Source organism: Tachypleus tridentatus, chromosome 7, assembly GCF_004210375.1.
Source record: "Tachypleus tridentatus isolate NWPU-2018 chromosome 7, ASM421037v1, whole genome shotgun sequence".
NCBI classification, from domain to species: domain Eukaryota; kingdom Metazoa; phylum Arthropoda; class Merostomata; order Xiphosura; family Limulidae; genus Tachypleus; species Tachypleus tridentatus.
In genome coordinates, this window is record NC_134831.1 from 181,459,461 (window position 1) to 181,484,337 (window position 24,877).

At 35.0% G+C, this 24,877-nt stretch overlaps 1 long non-coding RNA gene across 1 annotated transcript in view; it reads right to left on the reverse strand.

Annotated features, from left to right (window-relative positions):
- Nucleotides 1-24,877, reverse strand: part of LOC143258254 (uncharacterized) — a 105,575-nt gene that overhangs the window by 49,035 nt on the left and 31,663 nt on the right. The window contains exons 2-4 of the long non-coding RNA XR_013032232.1: nucleotides 8,742-8,846; nucleotides 7,980-8,094; nucleotides 5,610-5,659 (exon numbers count right to left, since the gene is read on the reverse strand). This is a non-coding gene — a long non-coding RNA (uncharacterized LOC143258254). The remainder of the gene's footprint in view (nucleotides 1-5,609; nucleotides 5,660-7,979; nucleotides 8,095-8,741; nucleotides 8,847-24,877) is intronic.

Sequence of the window (24,877 nt, forward strand, 5' to 3'; positions counted from 1 at the left end):
AGTGGACTATCTGTTCTCTGCCTACCAGAGGTATCGAAACCCGTTTTTTAGCAATGTGAGTCCACAGACATGCCACTGTCCCACTGGAAAGCATAAACCTGTGCAATGTGATTAACTATGTTTTAGTGAAGGCAATATTCTGACGCAGAATAGCCAGTAAAGTCCAAAACAAAATTATTTGATTCATTGCTCGATGTCCAATCAGATATCGCCTGTCTTTCAATAATAAATATTCGCATTAGTCTCTCTGCACTGCTGATAGTTATGCACATTTTATAAAAGAAAAAAAGTGTGTACTTTTAACTTCATTTGTTTATGGATCAAGCGTGGCCTAGTATCTAACAAGCCGGGATGCCAATAGAAAGGTCCAAGATTCGAGGCTTCAGCATGCTCCGCACTTTATTTGTTGTTGACTGGTTGTCAGTCTTTTTTTTGTTGTTGACTGGTCAACAGTTTTAAATTAGAGTTGGCTATTCTTGAACCATGACCTGATGTTTTAGCCCATGTGCTGTTAGAGACTAATGTGTACATTACTTTATGTAAGGTTTCTAAACTGAATTTGTAAAATTTTGTTACGCGCTAAGAAACGTGCTCACTAATATCGTAAGCGTAATAATCAATTACAATCCGATAAATAAAATAGTCCCTCATGACACAGTGGTAAGCCTTCGGATTTATAATGTCAAAATCAGGATTTCGATTCCCTTCGAAGGACTCAGCAGATAGCCCAATGTAGCTTTGTCATAAGAAAAACACAAACACACACACATGAATAAAATAATTGTTTGCCTGTTTCAGGTTTTCACGCTAAATGTATGTAAGAACACTTTTCGCATAACAGTTTTTAGTTTCAAATTGATACACTAGAGAGAGGGCAGCTGGTCAACAGCGGTAATCCAATTCTATACCCACTCTTGTCTGATTAAACGGTAGGATTTAACCTTCACTTTTATAACGCACCCACATCTTACAACGAATAGCGCATTTCTTTTTCTTTTTTCGATAAAAGTCGCGAACCACAAATGCTCAAGTTACGTTAACTTTTGGGACAATTGAGATATAAGAGCTTGCTCAGTTCTAGAATATTTCCTGGCGCTAATAGGTGGCCTAACCATCGAAAGCCGAACATTTCCGACACCTTGTGTTTCTTTTTACAATGATCATTTAGCCTTGGCCACGTTCCAAGGTCAGCCTGTCTTCCAGTTACATGGGTAAAATAATAAATGTCTGTTAAAGCTAAGCTGGTTTTGTCCAACATTTTTTCTAAAACCAACGTACGCTTGCATATAATTATTAAGACGTAGAGTTTTCTCGGACTGCTGGCGCAAAGCGTTTTTTTGGACGCTTAACTCAGGCTAGTTTCTTGCATCATTTTTAGCGCGTATTTTCAGATTCTGCAAACATTACATAGCAGAAAAGGTATCATCTGTTGTAATCCAACCTATATCAGGATTACGAAATACCGTTTCAAGAACGAATAAATGTAGGCTAACAGAAGTCGTTATTGAGACGAAATCCAAGTTCGGAGTAAATTTTTTGTCCCAATCAAGTGTTTAAGAGGTTTCGACTAATTGTTTGTTAATTATTTTCATTAACAAATTCTTTAGTAAATGTTCACGGAAAGAAAACAAAACAGCACAAGAATTGACAATCTACCACTGTGTGTCCATAAAACCAGCTCTAATGGTTAGCAAAGGGTGATCCAAATCAGTAAACGTTGTTATATATTAATTTCATTTTCAACATGATCGACCATCTCGTGCTGCCATTAAATCCTTTGCTTTGTTTTACTTGCCTGGAATCTAACATCATACACATTGCAATACAAATAATCGAAATATAAAACAAACTCATACTAAATCTACTAAACTAGACCCAAAATCGGTACTTCATACCTATCTAATTAAAACATATAACAAAAGTTAAGTTATCCTAAAGGTAAACAGTGCAAATTAAGACACAGCTAGGCCTGATAAACTAAATGTTTACTAAAAATTGTTGCATTTTTTTATGTAATGCTAAATATATATGTTTACTGATCGTAACGTTATAAGAGGTCTGTGCTAAAGGCGACTTTTTAAAATCTTCCCTGGTGGGACAAAATACCTAAAGTCGGTCCTGCGTTTTCACTAGATTGTAAGGGCTGTTTCTCTGTTGATTTCAGTTTTCTTCAAATCGAGTTTAATGTCGCAACCAGAGGTTGAAGCACCTACTTTGTCACCTTCCCTCAGGAGCAGGCATCAGACGCTGCTTTATCGTTCGAGCTCAAAAGCGGAATCATAGCGTTAAAATGATAAAATATTTTTATTATAGGTGACGTAGTTACTAAGAAACACAAATAGTCTATTAAAACATTTGATATATTACGTTTTATAATTCTTCTGTGTGTATAAAACGTACGCATTATTAAAAGGCTTATTATTTACATAATATACAACAAATGTTCATTTGTGTGTGTGTTTGTCTCTTTGCAAGGCAAAGCAACATCAGACTATCTGCTGAGTCCACCGAGGGAGATCGAACTCCTGAATTTAGCGTTATAAATCCATAGACTTATCGCTGTACCAGCTGGGGACGGTCCGTCTTTAGTGCGTTTTGTGTTTTTCTTATAGCAAAGCAACATCAGACTATCTGCTGAGTCCACCAAGAGGACTATCTTTAGTTACAATTTTCTAGCAGGAGAGACGGTTTACAAATCATTATAAAAGCCAAAGGTTCTAATAATGCAGTAATGTGGTACAGTTAGAAAGGTTTTAATAATGCAGTAATGTAGTACAGTTAGAAATTATTAAATTGATAAGATATGCGTTCCTAGAGTTTGATTTAATGTTAATTATTTTTATATGGTAGAATATTTATTGTGCATAATTTACACGAAGGCAAAACAGCTTTCACGCCACCAAAAAGTCAATAAAAACCTGTTCAACAGTAACATTTACCAATATTATCCAGCATGAGCAGGTGGCTAAGGGCCATTCGACTAGTAATCTAAGAGTCGCGGCTCCGAATACCCGTCACATCAAACATGCTCGCCCTTTCAGTCGAGATGGGGGGGTGGGGGGGGGGTGTTACAATGTCAGGGTCAGTCGACTGTTCGTTGAGCAAAGAGCAGTCCAAGCGTTGGCGGTGGAGGGTGATGGCTAGTTGACTTCCCTCTAATTTTACACTTCTAATTTAGAGACAGCTAACGCAGATGCCCTCGTGCAGCTTTGCACGAATTTAAAAACAACCCAAACTGAATCTTGCTGTTTAATTTAAGTAAGTTACGTTGGGTGCTTTCTCTCTTTAGTATATCTGCATATAATTTAATATTGACGTAAGTATTCCCAACTATTTCATGCCAAATACATATCTTTATTCAAAATAGAAATTAGGTTCAGAACGTGTAGTCTTCATTATGATGGTGACGTCACATGTAATTAAAGTAAACTCTTTGGTTCTTGTATCTTTTGTTATTAAGCACAAAAACACTATATAACACAGTACACAGTTAACACTACATTAAAGTAAACTCTTTGGTTCTTGTTTCTTTTGTTATTAAGCACAAAAACACCATATAACAGAGTACACAGTTAACACTACATTAAAGTCAACCCTTTGGTTCTTGTTTGTTTTGTTATTAAGCACAAAAACACTATATAACACAGTACACAGTTTACACTACATTAAAGTAAACTCTTTGGTTCTTGTTTGTTTTGTTATTAAGCACATAAAACACTATATAACACAGTACACAGTTAACACTACATTAAAGTCAACCCTTTGGTTCTTGTTTGTTTTGTTATTAAGCACATAAAACACCATACAACACAGTACACAGTTTACACTACATTAAAATCAACCCTTTGGCTCTTGTTTCTTTTGTTATTAAGCACAAAAACACTATTTATATAACACAGTACACAGTTTACACTACATTAAAGTCAACCATTTGGTTCTTGTTTGTTTTGTTATTAAGTACAAAGCTATACAAAGGGCTATTTTTGCTCTGCGCACCACGGGTATCGAAACCCGATTTATATATATATAGAAGGTAGAAATGTGCAGCTAAAAGTGATTCATAAATAACACAAATCCTCTTCTAAATCTACTTGGCAGGTGTGATCGGTGGTACACAAACAACTCTCTGTTCTCTGCCCATATCGGGTATTGAAACTCAATTTTAGCGTAGTAAACCTGCAGAATTACGGCTGAGAGTTTTCCCAGTGGGTCAGCGATAAGCTCAAGGAATTATAACGCTAAACTACCAGGTTCGATTAGCCATGACCGACACAGCAGATAGTCCAGTGTAACTTTTGCTCTGCAAAAAAACAACAGAAAGTTACTGTAAAGAGCCGTGTTGGGTGTGTGGATGGATGGGTGGGTGTACACATATGAATTTTGCTAACCTAGGAACGAGTTACAAAGCAAAAATAATCAAAACTTAAGACCTTACAAATGATCCAACAGTATCGAAAACATTATATAACCATATATAGTATACACGTTACTTTCACTTTGGTACAAATAACATGATGTTTTCTTTGGCTGGTTTGTTTCTAAGAGGGACCTTTGTTTTTTTGAATTTCACGCAAAGCTACACGAGAGCTATCTGCGCTAGCCATCCCTAATTTACCAGTGTAAGAATAGAGGGAAAGCAACTAGTCATCACCACCTACTGCTAACTTCTTTTACCAATGAATAATGTGATTGACCGATGATTATAACGCCCTCACAGCTGGAAGGGCGAGCATGTTTGGTGTGACAGGGATTCGAACCCGCGACCCTCCGATTGCGGGTCGAGTGCCTTATCCACGTGGCCATGCCGGGCCTAGATGGACCTTTAATAAGAATAAGCAGTTCATATGAAAGGTCTTTTTAAACCTAATTAATTACTCAGCTTGAAAAACCTCAGACAAACACGTGGTTGGATATTCGATAAGTTTGTGATAATACTAATATATTGTCCTTATAGGAGATGACCCTAAAGTGACGTTAGTATTTTAGTTTTGTTTTTGTTAATTCGCGTTCAACATTATTACAGCGGTTTTAATCACATAGTTTCCATTTTAACATGTGCGAGTGCGCTGCCACCTGGCGGACGAAATTTATTGCGTTTTGCTGAAAGCAAGTAAATACAGTTCTAGTCAAACAACTACGCCCCTAGCCCCACTAGCTGTAAACAAGAAACGTTAGTTTCTTTTAATTCGCGTTCAATATTATTACAATGCTTTCAATCACACAGTTGCCTTCTTAATATTTCAACTGTGCTGCCACCTGGCGGTTGGAAATTATTGTGCTCTCACGTGGCAGACGAAAGTTATTGTGTTTACGGAAATCTGATAAATATAGTTCTAGCCAATCCACCACCACCTTTCTTCCCTAACCGTAAACATGATGGCTTATAACGCGAGAAATAGTGTTTTGATACCCGTGATCATCTAAGTACAGATAGATTAATGTGTAACTTTCTGCTTAATGGCAAACAAACAAACAAATGATAATTTTACACTCGGTTCGCTCTTTTGTTGTTTCAGACAAAGATATTAAAATATCAAAATAAATTTCTACCTCACAAGAAATTAAAACCTAAAATACAATTCATCAAAATATGCAAACCTTTTTCATACCTTCTGCTTTGTATCAGTGCCTGGTCCTTCGAGTGAGGTTTGGCTCTTAGCTATAAATAATTTAAAATGTTCTTGATAAATGAGTGTTTGTTTTCTCCCAAGGCGATACCTTAAACATAATTCTTGTTGTTTTGAATTAAGCACAAAGCTACACAATGGGCTATCTGTGCTCTGCCCACCACGGGTATCGAAACCCGGTTTTTAGCATTGTAAGTCCACAGACATGTCACTGAGACACTGGGGGTCTTAAACGTAATAGCATTAAGATTAAACATTTCAGGTGATCCTTACGACGCACACCCGCTTGCGTGCTTTGAACAATTATTTTACGCAGTCGACTCTCCTATTCTCGCAAGACAGGCCAACATTGCGTTTCGTCCATTTAGTGCTCTGGGTGCTTTTAATACGTGACAGCATCCGCTTTAGTATTTTAATTCTAGATACAAAAATGGCGCACAACCAAGACATATTTTGGGTGTCGCCATTGCTCTGATCTTTCTCTAAGATTGTGTTTAACTAACAGTCTCCTTTTCTTTTGTTCGTTTGTTTGTTGGTAGAAAGCTACAGGAAGACTATCTGTGCTAGCAATCCCTAATTTTGAAGTAATAGACTGGAGAGAGAGAATGCAGTTAACCAACATCACTCACCGCTAATTCTTGGGCTGCTCTTTTACCAATGAATATGCCCCCAGTGGCTCAGCGGTATGTCTGCGGACTTACAATGCTAAAAATCGGATTTCGATACCCGTGGTGGGCAGAGCACAGAGAGCCCAATGAGTAGCTTTGTGCTTAATTTAAAACAACAACAACCAACGAATATTGAGATTTATCATAACGTTATAAAAAAAACCCACTAGAGAAAAGATAGGCGTGTTCGATGACGTCATTAGAGCCTACGACCCGTAAATTGCGAGCAGAATTTCCTTACCACCAGGTCAGGCCAGGAAATTGTTCTTGATACAATAATTGTTCGAATAGTCATTAACCTTGAAAGAACTTGTAGCAATTACCTTGCAGTGAAAATGTACGCAATTCTAACAACTGCGAATTTGACTGATTCGTCATCTCTAAAAATGTATAAATAAAGGCATTTGTCAAGGTTAAGTATCTGTACTCTGGCCTACTAGTATAACCAGGGCTTGAATTCTCTTCATAGAAAATGATCGCTCTTTCAGCAATGAGGGGGTGATATAATATCCCTGTAAATCACACTATTCGTTGGTAAAAGTGTAGCCCAAGAGTCTAGTCTATCAGTGCTATCTTAGAGGTGGCTAGCACAGGTAGTCCTCGTGTAGCTTTATGCGAAATTCACAACTCACTAATCTAAACTATCTGCATCCATACTAAAAGCCAACCACTCAGTGGCATGTCTGCGGACTTACACCGTTAAAAACCCGGTTCCTGTACTCGTGGTTAACAGAGCACAGAAAGCCCATTGTGTAGCTCTGTGTTTAACCTTTACAAAACAAACAAACAATATTTACAACTCATTTGTGCGCCAAAATGGTTCCCAGCCTCACAAAACACAAAAACATTTTGACACGAACAACAGCTTAAATATATATATATATATATATCTAACACAAAAATTAGTAAATTACCAGATTACGACCGTGTAAGATGAATGACATTGAGGTCAAGATGGGTGTAAAGGTCATGTAACGTGAAAACAACAACGACAATGATAGGATATTTTAAAAGACGAATATGTAACATTGGATCGCAAGTACGTCTCTCTCTTTCATTATTTTAAATAGTTAGGAACACTGAATTCATAATTAATGTCATAAATAGATCAAGACTACTTATGTGATTTTTTTTTGTCTTGGAGGTCACGGTCTATGGATACTATCGTGTACCGAATCAGCAAGAAAACAAAAATCCTCTTCGTTCTGGATACCCCACTGTGCATCAAACAGCCGCAGATCCTCGGCAATCCCGAGCTTCAGGCTATCAGACAGGAGTCACCACGGTGCTCGGTGGACCATCTTAGCCGACCAAGGCCGCCCGCGGGTGATGACAAGCCATTTAATCCAGCCGAGTTAAGCTGCCACAGGAATGTTTCCAATGGCAACCATTGGAGAGGACGAGCACAGAGCTGCGTGGGGTGACATCTTCATAGTTGAGGAGATGTCGACGTTTCCAAGAAATAGGCATAGTTGTCATACCGCTAACCGCACTGGCCAAGTCTGAGCCACAAAGAAGCCGGGTAGTAACGTGAGCTCTTGTTACTGTGAGTGTATAAACATTAACCACAGTAAAAACTATCAACTGAATTGTAACACGAGTAGAATTCAGCTAAACTTCAAATACAGAGCACTGATTCTTAATAAAAGAATATTCTTTAAAAACAAAACAAAAGAAGAAATACCTTTGGTTGTTTGTTCTTGAGCACAAAGCCACACAATGGGCTATCTATGCTGCGCCCATCACAGGTATCGACAACCAGCTTTTAGCGTTATAAGCCTTAAGTCTTGTCGTCGAAACTGTAGGAAGAAGGGTAAAGGAGATGAAATATATATATATATATTTGTTGTTAAAGGCAAAGCTACACAATAGGCTATCTGCGTCTTCCCGCCATAAGGATCGAACCTCGATTTTAATCCTTATAACATATTAAGAGTACCACTGAGCCTACTCAGTGGACAATGAAAATGAATACAGAGTGTATTGTAGTTTGACACAAGATTAATTCTGATCTCAGACAAAAAGAAAACACAAAACATTATCTTTCGTCATGAGTTGAATAAGCTTCAACTTTTAAAAATAAAAATATACTGGTTTACACAAATTATACTATACGGGTCAGGCTAAGCTGCCAGTACAAACTCATTTATTCACACAAAGCTAAAAGAGGTGGGGAGATAACAAAACAAAATACAATATAAACAATCCACTTCACGTTTCGCAAAACGATAGCAACTTTGGTGAAAGGGTATTTTGATGGCCCAGTGAGAAATAGGAGAACTGACGCGAACAATGTGCTCAGGTCATGAACAACAAAAGTACACATTTTAATACATAAAACATTTTGTATATAAACGTATACTAGGAAATTACAACCCCGAAACCCTCACGAATTTATCTTTAAGAGCACAAAAATAAATCCAATCATTTCAGCTGTTAAACTTACAAAAGGTCTCCTGGAGGGACACCGGAAAGTCTTCGGAGTTACAACACTAAATTCAAGGGTTCGATTCTCTTCGGTGAACACAGCAGATACCTCGATGTGGCTTTGCTATAAGAAAACACACACACACAAACTAATGAAAATATATTATACAAAATTAAGGAAACCGATATCAAATAAAATAAAATGCAAGATATGACGTCATAAAACCAGATTCTTTGATTGGCGGAAAACGAAAACTGTCGAAATTAGAAAAAAACAACAACAGTAAATACAAGGTTCACTAGTAAATGGGGATAAAGACTCCAGCTAATCACAAGACTGATTTGTTAAAATCAAATATGTGATTCCCCAGCGTGTCACGTTCTCTACAAATTAAGAACCAATTAACAAACGTGATCTTGAAGGCTAATGACCTTCGAATACAAATCGTTTAGAGCAACGACCAACGAGGACACATGAACATATCTAAAGTGTAAACCCGAAATGTATCCTAAAAAAATCTAATAAAAAACAAGAATAACTTATTACCCCTACCATCTGTTTAATACATCAGCTAGAACCATACAAAAATAAAAGAAACAGGAAGGGGAAGACGCAAAAACGTGTCATTGGAGAGGATTCTATAATGATACTCTAACAGAACAACACGTTAGCTTCGAAGCCATCTATTCCTTATCGAACGTTAATTGGTACCTGTGTTTGATTAGTTTCATTTAGAAACATACTTTATCTATTACGTAACTAACGTATGATCACAACTCTTTACATCCATGTTTAAAAAGAGATATTGTTGATTTTCATGAAGTATCCAATAACCTAAAAAAAACCTTATTAAAATACTAATATTTTCTATCCAACTTCTGTCTATCGTCTTATCTGTCTAGCACAAATCGCCACTGTTAAATCTTTATTTATATGAATGTTTAAAAATTAACTACATTTTTTTGCATGAACATGAAGTACTGATAATCTATTGATGTATATTAACATGAAGTACTGATAATCTATTGTTCTATATTAACATGAAGTACAGATAATCTATTCGTGTATATTAGCATGAAGTACAGATAATCTATTCGTGTATATTAGCATAAAGTACAGATTATCTATTGGTGTATATTAAAATGAAGTACTGATAATCTATTGGTATATATTAACATGAAGTACAGATAATCTACTGGTGTACATTAACATGAAGTATTATAATCTACTGGTGTATATTAACATGAAGTTCTATAATCTATTGGTATATATTAACATGAAGTACCGATAGTCTATTAGTCTGCATTAAAATGAAGTTCCGATAATCTGTTAGTGAATTTTAACATGAAGTACCGATCATCTATTATTGTATATTATCTAAAAGGACAGATAATCTAATGGTGTATAATAACATGAAGTACTATAATCTATTGGTATAATAACATGAAGTACTATAATCTATTGGTGTATTAACATGAAGTACTGATAATCATTGGTGTATATTAACATGAAGTACCGATAATCCAATTTTGTATGTTAACATGAAGTACCATAATCTATATGTGTATATTAACAAAAAGTATGATATTCTATTGATATATATTAATATGAAGTACAGATAATCTATTGGTGTATGCTAACAAAAAATAAGATAACTTATTGATGTATATTAACATGACGTTCCGATAATCTGTTGGTGTATATTACCATAAAGCACCGATCATCTATTGGTGTATTTTAACATGAAGTGCCGATAATCTATTAGTGTATATTAATAAGAGCACAGATAATCTATTTGTGTATATTAACATGAAGTACTGAGTATTAATAGTGGCTGTAGGGGTAATCTTTTGATATCAAGATAAATGGTGTAAAAGAATGAAACTAATGTTAAACTCACTTTGAGAACAAATGAGAAATACCTTGGGCCTTAAACTATAATACTTTGGACGAATTTTATTGTGCTGGAATATTTTCAAGAAGACAGTTTTATATAGACTCAGAAGGAAAAATATTGTAATAGATCTGGTAACTATCATATCAAATTACTGTCGTTTCACAAATAGTGAGTTTGACTGTGTGGGTATTTGGGTATTGATGTTGTTAAATACCCAGGAGGGTCAGGTACATTTGACCTCTTCCTCCCTCCCGAACGATTATAGCGTCTGTCTTAGGGTTTTTTTTGTTTTGTTTTTTTAAGCTTTGGGCCAGAGTAAAAGTATAACATCATACTCAGGTCCATTTCAGGGCTCAGTCCATGCATGGACGAACAAGAAGTTTTTGTTTTTTTCCATTTAATTTTTTTTTTGTATTTTCATATATATATATATTTTTTGTATTTTTCTCCTTTTCTCGATTGAGAGAATGCTACTACTACTTGTAGTAACACAAACACTCACACAGAAAAGAAAGTAATAATAATTATTATTATTCAATACTTGAATAATAATTCAAAAAAGAGAAGAGAAAAAATAATAATAATAATAATGATTAAAAAAAGAAAATAATAATTATAAAAATAAAAAGAAACAAGGACTAAGTGTCTAGTGGATAGTGGCCAGCTTGTGCTACATTTCTTAAATATATGTTAACAGGGGAGAGGTATTTAGGACCATTTACATCATGTACGTGATATCTGTCGAGATCACACATTAAGTCATTTTTGTGCCAATTCTTATTGAAATATTTTAGAGAATTATGCAAGAGTCTTTCAGCTATTGTATCTATGTTTGCATACTTGTGCATGAATGTGGTTGAGGTGCTACGTGGTACTTTGTATGCTGAAGTTAGTACAGAATTTTGTATACGTTGAAGTTTCTGTACATGTGTGGGTGCTATGTTAATCCAGGCAGGTGATGCATATTCTATTGTTGGTCTTTATTTGTGAAACTATTTCACAAATAGTTTCAATGCACGTTGAATGTATAAATACTACGCCAAAAGTCCAAGTGGCTCCATCTATCACCTCTGTTAATTATTTTATATGGGAATGTAGGGCTGATTCTTCTTTTTAAAATAAATTATTTTAATTGTTTTTGACGAGTATTTTTTTCGTGTGCCAAGTTTGTCTGATATAAAATAAATTACCTGTTATCTGTTACTCCATCAAACGATATAAACGTGACTAGTATCAACTCTGGAAGCTATGAATTTTGGGTGGGTATAGCCTACAAACCTCTTATGTATCTATAAATCTACTACTAAGTCCGATCGTTCTATTATTCATTTATCTATATATAAATAAGTGATTTAGGCTTTGTTCTAAACACCGGAGGTAAGACAAGCGCGTGAATCCTGATTTAAATCCCATATATTCGAACCAGAGGTGAAGGTAAGCGTGGGAAACTGGTGGAATATCCCCCCAGGAAAGTTATGTCTAAAATGGCTCATTCTAATTAATTTTTTGCGTATATATAACCTATAAATAATTAATCATAAGATATTGTAACAGTATACATTTTGATATTTGGTTTAACGTTAGATCCAGACGCACGTGCGTACGTATAGCTTCGCCCTTACCATTTCTTTCTTTCTTCATTTATCTTTGCATAGCTGTCCCTAACTGTTTACTCATAGATTCGACAGAAGGCAGCTAGTTCACGTTATCAGCCACCATCTCCTGTCTAATCGAATATTGATTTTTGATCGTCTCTCATGTAAAACATCCATCTTGCGACAAAGGGACGCGAACCATGAAACAGTTAATTCAGAGTCCAGGTATGTTAAACTCTTAGCCACGGTGGTTCATATGTAATCAGAGATTATTTAATGTAGGTCTAGATTTTATAAGAAATAACTTCTTCGATTAGCAAGAAAAAAAAGCTTTTCAAAAAAGTTATTCGAGGATTAAATATACATCGTATTTCTTAATATCGTCGACTGCAAGAAAGGTTTAGCTATACTGCAGACCAGAGTAATCTAACAGCACATAAGTTACAGTATACAGTACTTTATCTACTGGATTGTCACCAAGACTAAAGCGGAGAAACAAGATAGAGATTAAATTAATCAGGTGAGATTAGAATCTTTATTGTGTGTAATTTTAACGAAGCTAAAGCAAATATCACGTCACCAAAATAAAAAAAACTAAATAAAAACAAATATTTCAAAGGTTAAATTTATTAATTAATTTGTTGGTTTGGCATGACTTAGGTGGTTAGAGGCACTCGACTTGTAATCGGAGGGTCGCGAGTTCGAATCCCCGTCACATCGTGGGGTGTTATAATGTGTTTCTCAATCCCACTATTTGTTGGTAAAAGAGTAGCCCAAGAGCTGACGGTGGGTGGTGAGGACTAGCTGTCTTCCCTCTAGTTTTACAGTGCTAAATTAGGGATGGCTAGCGCAGATAGCCCTCGTGTAGCTTTGCGCGAAATTAAAAAACAACCAACCAAACAGAAATCCAACAAGGAGAGATTGATTCTATTTTAAAATTGCAAAAAAAAAAAACAACCAAAAACACATAACTTACTGTACAGGGTAAAAAATTAAAAACTATTTATGAAGGTTTTTTTTTTGTGCTGTAAGTTATTTGTATTTCATTGCAAATTTAAGAGTGAAAATTGCCTCGTTTTTCGAATTATATAAAATCATTGTTTTACAAAATGTGTTTTTCCTTAACGTTAAAACATTACGTACGTGCTAGTGAAATTAATATAAATCAGAAGCATTACAGAAAGACGTAAAAATCAGGTTTCTGAGACTTTTTGTGATGTTTTGATATATTTGTGTATATATATATAAATATAACTGAATTATATCGCAAGTTTTTGTATACAAAATTTCAGTGGTTTTTGTGCTGTTCCACGTCCTTTTATGCATAGATTATAACCATAGAACATCAATAAATATCTTATAACTTGCGGTGTTTGTATTACTTGATCCATGGTGACGAGAAAAACCACTTGAAATATAAATGTATCTCACAACGGCTGGCATGGTTATCAGCACTTTTACTAATAAAGCAGAGAATAGTGTTTCGACCTTCCGAGGTCATCTTCAGGTTAACCTTGTTTTCTTCTTTAGTAGTAAAAGTGCTAATATCCATACTAGCCGTTCTGAGGTGTTCGTATTAGCTTGCTTTAAAAACATCGAAACTTAATTAGGCCAGTCTTCGGTTAATTAGACCAGTCTTCGGTTAATTAGGCCAGTCTTCGGTTAATTAGACCAGTCTTCGGTTAAGTAGACCAGTCTTCGGTTAATTAGACCAGTCTTCCGTCCTGTGTCTACCAACTTTGTGAATGTCTTGTTCAAACTTTCTCAGATATCAAGAGCAAATGTTACTAAAGATACTGAAGTTCGTGTGAATTATACGAAGATAAAAAAGTCATCCTGCTATCAAATCAGTTCCGAGATGGGCGACATTCATAAAGTAACGTTTATTTCTCCGGCTGGTGTCACGCTTCAACTTGGCTAGTTTAATCCAAGCTGACAGATGTCAAACTCGATACTGAAATCACGAGTTCAGATCCTCTGTGATGTCGCATTAATAATCAACGTAAAGATAATCGCCGTTTGTGTTTACTGTTATACGTCTCACTGTTTTTACCTCCTGTGGATAAGCAACCTTACATAATTTTAAGGAGTTGAGCGTTTCCTTAAATCGTAATGAAAAGTTGTCTTAATAGACCAAAAACGCGATGCATGAATTCCCTGTAAACCAAAAATACAATGAGAGGATACCTTGTACATGGTAAATCCTAGTGACAAAATGACTTGTAAACCGAAAATATAACCAGAATTGGTTTGAATTTCACCCAAAGCTACTCGAGGGATATCTGCGCTAGCCGTCCCTAATTTAGCAGTGTTAGACCAGAGGAAAGGCAGCTAGACATCACCACTACCGCCAGCTGTTAGACTATTCTTTTACCAACGAGTAGTTGGCTTGACTCTCACATTATAACGCCCCCACGGTTGAAAGGGTGAGCATGTTTGGTGTGACAGGGATTCGAACCTGCAACCCTCGGATTACGAGTTTAGTGTCTTAACCACTTGGCCATACCGGGCTGTTTCAAGAGGAAGCGTTCTGTTAGAATTTCTAGAGAGGCAACACCAAGGCTCGGTTAGAGGTTACTATAATGTAGTTTAATCTTTGGATAAAATTGCACAGGCCTGCGATGGTTTTATTGTCTTCAAATATTTACATGTAATTCATTGCGCTAAGTCCAAAAATGATATCCATTTTATCCATCACTTTCGGATTTTTCACAAAACGTTATAGATACTTTTACATAAACAAATAATTTTATTGCAATCGGGTCACATTTTCTTATGTTTGAAACGTTGACAACCACTAGTTATAGATTTCTCTAGACCAATTGAGACATCAGAGTCTTATCGATTGTACTAGAACCCAAACATAATTATAACAAATTTAATTGTGGTAAACGAAATAATAATTTGATCTAAGTAATAGTTGTTTTTTTCTTTCCGATTTGTAAAATAATCCTTACATAAGAGAAAAAATATATATTATTATTTTCGAAATCTACGTAGCTGGGTTATAGAAACTCCGTTATTAAAACCAAAATAACTTTAATGAATTTTAAATTCGAAGGCCCGTGTTATTTGTTCCCCAAAGCTATACAAGGGTTATATGTGTTAACCCTCTCTAAGCTTGAACTTAGAGCTAAGAGGCTAATAAATAGCAGAAATCGCCAATTCTTGGGCTGCTCTTGAGTGAAACTTAGAATTTAGTGGTTCATATTACGGACTTGCAGCCGAAACTATATGAGTTCGAGGATATCCATTCCTAAGACAGATGTGATTTTACACCACTTGTTTCAGCCTACCTAGCTGTATAAATAGCATCAACATGTAGCCAGGGGTTATTCTGTGATGGAATGGCATCTCAGATTGAAAGAACATGGGATATGAACCCGGAGTTAAGCACCGTTCTTAAACGTCATTCGACAGCACGGCAGATTAACTAATAGGATACGACTGGCCCACTAATAAAGTATGGATTTTATGGGCAAGTTTGGTCCATGATGTCATCAGACACAAGATGGACTTCAACATATTCCAATGAATAAATCATGTACACACACTAGTACTGGAGAATATTGAAAAATAAACAGCCTCTTTTACAACTTCTAATATAGATATATCCTTTCCACACGTTGTTTGGCTTATAAAGGACACCTACACCAGGAGAATGGAACCAAGTGTGACCAAGAGACGGTGGGATAACAAAAAGTTGTACAATCTACAGGTTCAATTCAAAGAGTTACAGTAGAGCTATCAGTGCTACAGAAGAAGCAGTAACTTATCAATACTCAGCAAAACAAAGTTTGTTCTTCCATTGACTCTATATCTTCTTCATGCCAGAAGAACTAAAGAGCAGCAAGAAATGATACAGAAAGGTGGAAATAAACCCTTGCAGTGTTCTATATAAATATAAATAATCTGGACCATCCAGATTAAATTTTTTCTCATCATAGAACAAAACTTTCGTCCACTTTTCTACGTCCCATGTTTGCAGCTTCTCAACAAAGTTTAACCGAGCTGTTTCGTGGTGTGGAAAGAGGCGTGGCTTTTGAAGACGTTTACGGTTTTTAAAGCCTTTCTCTCGTAGATGCCGTCTTATTGTTCTTAAGCTGCATTCTGAAACTTACTCTGGTTCGACGATCGGTTGGTGTCTTGCCGGACAAACCGTCGAATCCTCTTGCTCAACGCCGGCGAAATTTTCTTGGGCCGACCACTTGAAATTCTCGTGCGTATCCCTCAGGGTCTTTTAAGAAATTTGTAACAGCAGTTTTACTACGCCCAATCTCACCAGCGATGGCACGTTGAGAGAGACCTTGCTTTTGCAGCTCGACAATTCTGCCACGTTCAAACTCTGTCAACTTATTAACCTTGCCATGTTTTTACCCGCTTGAACAGAAATGACAAAATTTCGTTACGTGTTTACCAATTAACGCTTCGTTTTGGTATTGTCTTAAACTTTTGACCAGCTAGTATTTAGGCTAATTTCACAGTGTTCACATTTTCCCTATTAAATGATGCTAAAAAGTGTTTTATTTTTATTTTTTATTTTCTTATTTTCATCTTTCAAAGCTCTACTCAAATAAGTGGTTGAGTCTAACAACGCAAAATGCATATTTTTTCTTTATGTTTGTTGGCCTTAAGATTTTGGCCAGCAGTGTATATACAACAGTACTGCCTATTGATTGTCCTCATAACTACTTATCTATACAAATATAACAGTATTGTCTTTTGTGTGTCCACATAACTATTTGATGTATCCTCGTCCAAATTGGTGTGGAGCTTCATTAAGTCCATGTGGAAGACACGTGCAAATTTTCAGTTTTCTACTTTGCGTTGTTTTTTGGGTGGGGGCGGTTTTGCTTCTTCCACCAATATACCTCAGGGTGTAGACAATAATTTACCTAATGTGGTATGAAGGCTTAATGGGCCCGTATTGTAGGTATCTGCGAATTTTCAGTTTTCAATATTTTTGCGGTTTTTGTGGGCGTTTCTTTTTTTTTATTTTCTTACAAGTAAATATAATGAAAGCAGATTTTTATGTTTTAACATAACATTTCATAACTTCTATCCAGGAGGACGGGTACCCCAGTTACTCAAACTGAAAATCTTTGGTTTTCCTTGTGTCGATTTCTCTTTCATTTAGAATAACTGAAATAAATGTCAGTCTACACATTTAGATATTTCTATAACTGTGAGAAAGAAGTTTAATGTAATTAGAGATTTCAGAGTTAGAAAGACACCCAGGAGTTTAAGTTTCTGTGGGGAAAGAGTTGTTACTTATAGTGTAAAGTACTTCAAGGTAACTTACGTAATGCTTCAAATAAAACACTGCGCTAGTCTGTCTGAGATGAACGAAAGTTCGTCAGTAAGAATGAAAAGGTAGAGACGAAAACATAGTCGTCACGAACTACTAAAGTATCATTTCATTGTAGCCAGTCACGTTGTTATATATATATTGTATATTTCTTAAAGTAGAAGAAGACACACATTATTATTGCACGGAATGTTCATGTTGAGAGAATATAAATACTAGAAAATGTTAGAATAATAAACTAACAAATATTAGGAGAATACACTAACAAATATTAATATAATATGCTAAGGAATATCTAAGTAATGCACTAGCACGTGTTAGAATCAAATATTTATAAATTCTAACCATAAAATATTTAAAGTTTATTCTTAATATCAGATTTTCATCATCCACTGTATTAATCAAACCTTACTTATTTCATCATCCATTGTATTAATTAAACCTTACTTGTTTCATCATCCACTGTATTTGGCCCGGCATGGCCAAGCGTGTTAAGGCGTGCGACTCGTAATCTGAGGGTCGCGGGTTCGCATCCCCGTCGCGCCAAACATGCTCGCCCTTTCAGCCGTGGGGGCGTTATAATGTGACGGTCAATCCCATTATTCGTTGGTAAAAGAATAATTCAAGAGTTGGCGGTGGGTGGTGATGACTAGCTGCCTTCCCTCTAGTCTTACACTGCTAAATTAGGGACAGCTAGCACAGATAGCTCTCGAGTAGCTTTGTGCGAAATTCAAAAATCAAAACAAACAAACATCCACTGTATTTATCAATCCTTACTTATTTCAAACCTTGCTTGTTTCATCATTCACTGTATTAATTAAACCTTACTTGTTTCATCATTCACTGTATTAATTAAACCTTACTTACTTCATCATTCACTGTATTAATTAAACCTTACTTACTTCATCATTCACTGTACTGATCAAACCTTACATAGTTCATCATCCACTGTATTAATTAAACCTTACCTGTTTCATCATCCACTGTATTAATTAAACCTTACTTAGTTCATCATCCACTGTACTGGTCAAACCTTACTTATTTCATCATCCACTGTACTGGTCAAACCTTACTTATTTCATCATCCACTGTATTAATTAAACCTTACTTAGTTCATCATCCACTGTACTGGTCAAACCTTACTTGTTTCATCATTCACTGTATTAATTAAACCTTACTTGTTTCATCATCCACTGTATTAATTAAACCTTACTTAGTTCATCATCCACTGTACTGGTCAAACCTTACTTATTTCATCATCCACTGTATTAATCAAACCTTACTTGTTTCATCATTCACTGTATTAATCAAACCTTACTTGTTTCATCATTCACTGTATTAATTAAACCTTACTTGTTTCATCATTCACTGTATTAATTGAACCTTACTTTGTTCATCATCCACTGTATTGGTCAAACCTTACTTATTTTATCATCTACTGTACTGGTCAAACCTCACTTGTTTCATCATCCACTGTACTGGTCAAACCTCACTTGTTTCATCATTCACTGTATTAATCAAACCTTACTTGTTTCATCATCCACTGTACTGGTCAAACCTTACTTATTTCATCATCCACTGTACTGGTCAAACCTTACTTAGTTCATCATCCACTGTACTGGTCAAACCTTACTTATTTCATCATCCACTGTACTGGTCAAACCTTACTCAGTTCATCATCCACTGTACTGGTCAAACCTTACTCAGTTCATCATCCATTGTACTGGTCAAACCTCACTTGTTTCATCATTCACTGTATTAATTAAACTTTACTTATTTCATCATCCACTGTATTTATCAAACCTTGAGCATTCTTTCTGGAGTGATTGTTTATTTTCTTATAGGGAAACAGTGTATGTGTTATATATATTAATATGGCATATCTTTAAAGTTGTGGGTGTTCCTCCAGGAAACCAGGTTACATCTACAGATTTACAACGCTAAAACCCAGGTTTCGATACTCAGATAGTCGTTTGTGTAGCTATGAGCTTGACAACAAACAAACGAAAAGCAAACAGGGAAACATGACTGATTATAAATTAAAAACATACAGTTTCGTTAGCTGGAAGTTTAAAATGTCATTATAAGTAAATGTTATCTAAGATAACATATCACAAAGGTATCATTTGTCTTCCTAACGACTCCCCCCCTTTCTGTTAGTGATAGAAGTGTTATCACAATAAAATTGGCAATAAGTTGAACTAGATATTTATTTAGGGGAAGGTTGGGTGGGCCAGCCGGTAGAGTGAGCCACGTGGCCTAATTACATAATAAAACATTTTAGCCAATCACAAACGCGCTTTTCACATTGAGTGATTATGACGTCATAAAATTTTAGAACTTCCTTTTCCTGAGTCTTGGCGCCTCTGAGCAACACAGAAAGGTAAGAAATTGCACCATTTTCACCAAAATCCCTCACTAAACATCACGTGATGCCTTGTTTCTACATCACTTCAGCATCTTCATATCGCACTCAACCCAAAGAATGTCCAGTTGGCTTTTCATACGGAACAAAAGTTTTATATATTTTAGGTAAAAGGTGCACAAGATGATTTTCTTTAGCCATGACTCTTTAGGCAAAGTGAGCCGCCATGGCCCATTATGCCCACGACCATGGCTCACTTTGCCCATTGAATTGTTAATAAAACCATAAAACAACGTTGCAAATTTGTTGTGATTCTTTGTGTTAAATGAATAAATAGGCCCAACTAAATAAATTAGCAATGTTTAACAACAGTAACAATAGCAACAACAACAACAATAATAATTTTATCAGTAATTATTTTTATCTATTTTTTTATCGTTTGTGGTTTAACGAGAGTGAATATATTTTCTACTTGTAGATGGTTCAAAGTAACAGTTGGGTCATTTCCGAAAGGTTTTCTCGGATGACCAAGAACGCAGACTAGTTGAGCACCTGAAGCACTTGGATTTAATGTTTCACGGTGTTACGAAGGAAGGGCTACTGTAAAATGATGATTGCTACATAAATCTGAATGATATAGTGGTGGAAGGCAAAGTGGACCATTGAAAGAAATTTTCATATTTTATTATTTATTTAAAATTAAGAACAATAACGGCAAATTATTTCTTGTGATTTATGGAAGAAACTGAAAAACAACGAGGGGTTATCTATACATAAACCATTTTATCACTGAATCAAGATAGACGGCTCACTTTGCCCACCCTTCCTACTGAGGAGTTCAACAACAACAGGGGTGTGATAGTCTCTGTCAACGAAGCTTTGAACTGAATACCAGAACTCATCATTCCACTTTCCATAGAAAACATCAATTGAAACTTTGTATATGAATCTTTAAAGAGATGTAAAGTGTTTACGATGTAGAATGCTCACTTTGGAATCTGGATTTTTTAACGTAAGTTAATGTTGTCTTTTGGAAGCTTTAGTATGCTAGTTTCCTTTTACCTACGTCAGTGTTTTTAATATATTAAAATAAGAAAATCACAAGAAGTTTATTGTTCTTTTAAAAAGCGTAACTAATCAATTTTATAGGTGATAATACAAATGCACGAAACACGTTTTGTTTTTTGTTTTTGCTTAAAATCTCAAGAGTCTTTATCCAGCAACTCATGAATTATAAATGACAAAGAAAATGTCTTACAGACACCTGTAAAACTCTGTTTTCTGTATAACAGTGGTGTTAAAAGAAAAAGCAATAAGACTGGGGTAAGGCTTTGCTATTTTGAAATATATCAACTTTATAATAAATAACACTGATGTTTTGCCACTACGATAAAGTAGTAAAGTAACCTCAACAATATTTTGTTTTTTCACTTGTTTTGTTCGCTTGTTTTTAAATACGAGAAACGGTTAATAAGACTGATAACTCTAAACAATATACATAAATAATTCAATGGGATAATTAACTGAGGTACACGTGAAACGAGCGAGCATTCCGTAGGCAAGAAAACATCGGATAAACTTGAAAAAAATCTACGAACTGAAATTAAAGCAGAGATACAGAACACTTTAGATTCACAAGTTGTAAAGTGTAATGTAAGCTATGGTAAATGAATCATAGACAAATGAAACCCCCAGGTTTAACACGCGATAGCATTCAGTGTATGTATGTAACAGAGACAGGATGAAGGAAAGGCATCCTTACGATGGAAATAAAAGTAGAAATCTGCACATCGTGATAAATAATTACATTAATTAAGAACAAATATATTCATAAATAAAAGAGAAATATATGCATTAAAACTGAATATGTGACAGACAGACTAAGAGAGAGATATGTACCATACTTAAATATGTGATACACAGATAAAAATAAAGATAACCCAGTGTTGTATCTATTTACTGTTCAATAACAAAAAGGTAGTTTTCACCAACATAAAACAGTCATTGTTGAACTAGATTCATGCTTGTGTGGGTTCAAAAGTTTACTCTGGTACAACGTGGTTCTCTACCTCTGAAAACTGACAGTGAGATTTCTTTATATCGGTTCTCATTATCAATACGTTTAAAGTATAATGAAACAACACACACACACAGAACGTCATATAAAGGTTCACGGTCAACCAAGCTAATGGAAAACAGTTTTATAACCTAGAACAACCCAGCTAATGTTACACAGTTTTATAACCATAAATAACCCAGCAAATACTATACAGCACTTTAACCTTGAATAACCCAGCTAATGTTACAAAGTTCTCCTATGTAGGTTCATAACCTTGTTAAATATAACCGATGTAATGCAATTATATTCCATAATCACATATTTGACGAAAAACATCCAATAAAAACCGCTTGTTTACTTAATACAGATATCGGGGCAACCTTTGACATGAATCCTCTAATAAAAATAAAGAAATATAAATACTTTAAGTGAAAAGTACCAGATATTTATCATATACACAAAAACTTTCTATCATTTCTGATTCTCATAAATATATACATTAAGTGAAAGTAAGAAAAAGCTCGCGAGAGATACAGATCTAGACGGTGTCTGTAAGTTAAGCCATAAAGAGTATATAATGGCGAGTTTTAAAGTGTTCTAATAGTAACCTGTATTGTGATAACAGGAAATAGAAGAATAATTAATTTTGTCAATTAGATTCTAAAGTAACTGAACTTTTTTGGACAGGCTTTTAACGTAAAAGAAAATTATTTAAAGATCTGGATGCATCTTTTGTGATTAAATGTGAAATAAACATTTGTATATATGATTAACATGTCTTGAAAACGTCATTTTTAAAATAAATTCATTGTGTGCTTTCCGTTTATTATTGAAATTTATCGCCAGAAAGTCACAGACCCCTACTGTAAAGAATCATGCTCGCGCACATAAGTGAAAATTTAACAGCTAGTATCCATCTTCAAAAACTAAAGATACCATGATTCCAACATTCAGCTTGTCACCAATAAACACATCATGGTACAAGCATTTTGCTCGTGAAAGATAAACTGACCATAAGTTCGGGATATAGCTCTGAAAAATATGAACCGACTATCTCGTACACGAAGTGTTTCAACTTGTGTTTTTCCTTTAAAAGGTCATAATTGGTCATTTTAAGCATTCGAGCAATGCTGACAGTTATACATTCACATTAAACCCTTCTACTTGTAATACATTACAATATCGGCATTTAAAAATATATTGAGTTATGCTCAAACAACTTCAACGTAATGTTATCTTCTACTACTTGTATTACAATATCAGCAGTTTAACAATGTATTGAATTATACTTAAACAACGTCAATGTAATGTTATCCTCTACTACTTGTATTACAATATCAGCAGTTTAACAATGTGTTGAATTATACTTAAACAACGTCAATGTAATGTTATCCTCTACTACTTGTATTACAATATCAGCAGTTTAACAATGTGTTGAATTATACTTAAACAACGTCAATGTAATGTTATCCTCTACTACTTGTATTACAATATCAGCAGTTTAACAATGTGTTGAATTATACTTAAACAACGTCAATGTAATGTTAGTCTCTACTACTTGTATTACAATATCAGCAGCTTAACAGTGTGTTGAGTTATACTTAAACAACGTCAATGTAATGTTATATTCCTTGACTTGTGCTAAAAATACAATAATAACATTGTAACATCATATATTCTAAGTCTCTGCAGGAAATATAAGCTGAACTTCTAGTGATTTTTCGCATTTTAGCGTTAACAGAGTAAATATTTCATTTGTATTCTACCATTACCAAACTATTTACATCGGTTTTAATATCACAGTTAAAAAATAAAACAAAAAACATGTTACGTTTCAAATAATGTAAAACGTGCATCTATGTGTGTGTGTGTGTTCATATGTGTCCTAAATGTGGCAGCTTTCGACCACGAAATACGTTGTGTAATTTTATGGGTGGTCCCTAATTTTAATAAATTATTTTTTACTAGCGAAAGTACCCGGATTCTCTCGGACTGTTAGGTTGATATGTTCTAGATGTCAGTGTGGATATAAACATTGTAGCGTAAACGTATAACCCGTATACATTTGTTCGCGGATGTTGTCTCTGATTTGTTTTCAGGTTTTAAACTTAAATAAAGGACACAAATAATAAGAACAAATCTCACTAATTAACGTAATCTCTAAATTAGAAAACAACAAATATATTTTCAGTTTTGTAGTTTGTATATCTTACTTTGTACTTTCATCTCATCGTGTTTGTGTTTTTCCTATAACAAAGCCACATCAGACTGTCTGCTAAGCCCACCGAGGGGAATCGAATCCCTGATTTGTAAATCCGCAGACTTACCCCTGGGGACTTCATCTCATAGCCTTTTAGCAACAACGTTAGGTTATACTTGTATTGCTAAGCAACATAATATAAAAAACAAAGCCCCTCCCAGTGGAACAGCGGTGTTTCTGGGAACTTACAACGCTAAAACCAAGTTTGGATAGCCGTTGTGGGCAGAGTAGAGATAGCCCATTCTGTAACTTTGTGCTTACTTCAAAACAACAACAATTAACAACAATAAAAGCCATTGTTAGAACACATTGTCATCAAAACACACTGGCTTTTCTATATATTAGAAGTTATAATGTAAGGAACCACTTTCTTTTCTGTGTGGTTTATCGCTAAACAGCCTAACATGAAAGACGCGCACGCGCGCACGTGACAGTCTCTCTGTGATTTATATTTGTAATAAAAGGAAATACACCAATGATTATATTTCACAGAAACATTATGAGAGTATAGATTCTGAATAACCAACTTGGTGACCCTATCGCGATTTTGAGAAAAATTAAAACACAATAGTGATCTCTGATTCGGTGTCCCAAACTAAAATGCTGTTGATAAATCACAAATTTGTACTGAATGTTATTTTAAAAACTACAGTCGTTATTAGATGGCTAA